Source organism: Oryx dammah, unplaced genomic scaffold, assembly GCF_014754425.2.
Source record: "Oryx dammah isolate SB20612 unplaced genomic scaffold, SCBI_Odam_1.1 HiC_scaffold_21, whole genome shotgun sequence".
NCBI classification, from domain to species: domain Eukaryota; kingdom Metazoa; phylum Chordata; class Mammalia; order Artiodactyla; family Bovidae; genus Oryx; species Oryx dammah.
Genome location: NW_024070205.1, coordinates 1,808,041 through 1,811,623, shown reverse-complemented (window position 1 = coordinate 1,811,623; position 3,583 = coordinate 1,808,041).

Sequence of the window (3,583 nt, the reverse complement as noted above, 5' to 3'; positions counted from 1 at the left end):
CCTCCGGTTAATAAAAATAACGCCGTCCTCTCCACAATGGAATTAAAAGCCTGCGCGGCACTGCGCAGCCGCGGCGCGGAGCCTGCCGGGAGCTCGGCGACCCGGCCCGAGGGCCGCGGCGCCGGCCAACGCGCCTGCGCGGCGGCTTCCGCCCGGCCGCCTGTCAATCACGCGGGCGGTTGGGCGGAGGGAGCCCCCCGGGAGGGGAGGCCCGGGGCGGCCGGGCGCGATTGGTGGGGACGCGCGCGGCGGGCGGGCTGCGGGCTGTGCGGCTGCGCGGCGGCGGCGGCGGAAGGCCGGAGGGGACGCGAGGCTGCGCGCGGCGGGGTCGGCCTCTCCTGTCTCTGCGGCTTGCGGGGCCGGCTGTCGCAGCCGAGTCCCGGCGCGGACCCGGGGAAGGCTCGGGGCGCCGTGGGTTCTGCCTGCCTTGCAGGGGGCGTCCAGGGCTCGGGGTCCGAGACGGGGCGCTTACGGCGCCCCTCCTGGGCTGGCACACTCTTTAATACTGGGCGCGGACCCTCTGCATTTGTGGGAGGGGCCCGCTTTGAAACCGCAGCGGAGAGAGGTACAGTTGCAAAAAAGGAAAAAAAAATTGTCTTGCTGCCAACCTACCTGAAGGCTACGGGAAGAGGAGACCGCGTGTAATCCAGGAGCGGCAACCCTGTAAAACACGCCCCCACACACACTTCATCGTCATCAGATGCTTTTTAAATGCCCGCATACCTTCGCAGCCTGTCTAATGAGTCTGCCGGCCCTGTTGTGTTGCTGCCTGGCGGTCTGTGTTATTTAGGGAAAATGGATCGCCAGGGCCCTCTAACAGCCCTCCTCCGATCCACTCTCCCTTCCCTAGTATAGGATACTGAGAAACGCGGGCAAAATCACTATAATGTGTTTTCTTAAGAGAAAATCACAAAGCGAAATCATGAAATCACAGATCAACAAAAATCGAACAAATATATATTCATTGCCTAATGTACACACAAGGAAGGTACTCACTTTTATGTAAAGCACGCAGAAATTTAAGACAGCAACTTTTTAACCAAGACTATGTAACTCCCAGACTTTTTTTTTTTTTTTTTCCCAAAGAAAAACCAGCGCTATGACAATTTCTTTCCATGGCACATTTTAATAATGAAATTACAAGTCCATTGCTTCACTAGTCCTTTGAAATTACTAGTCCATTGCTAGTATTTCTAGCCAAATAACTTCTCATGGTTAAATAAGAAATGACGTCTCATTGAAATTTCCCAACTGGAAACTTAAAAATTATTAGTTTATCCTTATGGCATCCAGTCCCATTACTTCACGGCAAATAGAAGGGGAAAAGTGGAAACAGTGACAGATTTTATTTTCTCGGGCTTGAAAATCGATGCAGTGACTGCAGCCATGAAATTAAAAGTTGCTTACTACTTGGAAGGAAAATTAGGACAAACCTAGACAGCAAAACAGCAGAGACAACACTTTGCCAAAAAAGGTCCATATGGTCAAAGCTATGGTTTTTCCGGTGGTCATGTACAGATGTCAGAGTTGGACTATAAAGAAGGCTGAGCACTGAGGAATTGATGCTTTTGAACTGTGGTGTTGGAGAAGATTCTACAGAATCCCTTGGACAGCAAGGAGATCAAACCAGTCAATCCTAAAGGAAATCAACCCTGAATATTCTTTGGAAGGACTGATGCTTCCTTAGAAGAAACTGACTCCTTAGAACCTTGATGCTGGGAAAGATTTAAGGCAGGAAGAGAAGGGGACAACAGAGGATGAGATGTTTGGATGGCATCACTGACTCAATGGACCTGAGTTTGAGTGAACTCAAAGAGATAGTGAAGGACGGGGAAGCCTGGCATGCAGCAGTTCAGTTCAGATCATTCGCTCAGTCACGTCTGACTCTGTGATCCCACGGACTGCAGCAGGCCAGGCCTCCGGGGTCGCAAAGAATTAGACACATTACTTTGCCAACAAAGATCCATCTAGTCAAGGCTATGGTTTTTCCAGTGGTCATGTATGGATGTGAAAGTTGGGCTGTGAAGAAAGCTGAGCGCCGAAGAATTGATGCTTTTGAACTGTGGTGTTGGAGAAGACTCTTGAGAGTCCCTTGGACTGCAAGGAGATCCAACCAGTCCATTCTGAAGGAGATCAGCCCTGGGATTTCTTTGGAAGGAATGATGCTAAAGCTGAAACTCCAGTACTTTGTCCACCTCATGTGAAGAGTTGACTCATTGGAAAAGACTCTGATGCTTGGAGGGATTGGGGGCAGGAGGAGAAGGGGACGACAGAGGATGAGACGGCTGCATGGCATCACTGACGCGATGGACATGAGTTTGGGTGAACTCTGGGAGTTGGTGATGGACAGGGAGGCCTGGCGTGCTGCAGTTGATGGGGTCGCAAAGAGTCGGACATGACTGAGTGACTGAACTGAACTGACAACTAAACAACAATAAATGGGCCTCTCTGAGCTGCTCAAAACCTTGTGCTCAGTCTCTCAGTCGCGTCCAGCTCTTTATGATTCTTTGGACTGTAGCTGTCCATGGGATTTCCCAGGCAAGAATACTGGAGTGGGCTGCCATTTCCTCCTCCAGGGGGTCTTCCTGACCCAGGAATCAAACTTATGTCTCCTGTGTTTTCTGCGTTGCAGGCAGATTTTTTTTTTTTACCTGCTGAGCCATCAGGGAAGCCCCTCAAAAACTTAGAGCCAGTATTTAATAAGTATTTTGAGTAGAGAAATATTAGTATTTTTCTAATCTCATGCAGCTACATTGAAGTATTCTGCCACTTAAACTGCTACTTTGATGCTGCCAAGTATAGTTAAGTGTTAGAAGAAAGACTGAAGATGCACAAACTTCAGGCAGGAGTACAGTATTAGTCAATGCCTATGAGAAATGAGGCTGTCCCTCTATTCGGGGCGGCAGTGTTTAATGGTAAGCTGGGATGCATATAAGCTAGTCCAAGCATGAAGGGCAGCAGGACACTCATATGGAAAGCCAAGTTTGTTCCTCAGTTATCAAGATAAGAAACCTGTCATTTCTCTCATTCACTCTGTCAGCCTTGAGCTACTCCAAGCCGACTTGCCTCTGTGTTGTGCACCCCATATATCAGGGAGATGAAGAGACCCTGTGAAATAAAGTGGAGGGGAAAAGCTGTTAACGCTAATCATTTCAGCAGTAGAAATACCTGAAATAAACTTTCCTGGGAACAGACAAAAGAAGACACACTTCATCAAGGTCAATTTATTTTTCTATTTTTCAACATTAGAAGCGGTACCTTGAGCATTTATAAGATAACAGACCAACAGTCCCTTACAGCGCTTGTGCTATTCAGCCTTAGAAACGAAAAAATAAAAATGCCATCCCAGGTGCATAGAATATTAATTAGAAAAATCAGTATACCAGTCTCTGAAAGATAGCTGGGTAATGAAAAACAAACTCAGGAAATGGCATTAAAGGAATCAGAGAACTAGCACTAAGCATCAGTATTTATAACCAATCTTTTAGACTTCAGCAATTAGAATATGTTTGTTACAGTCTTCAATGAGGTAAAACAATCTTTTTTAATATTAAAGTATAAAACGGCTGAAAAGATAAATTTA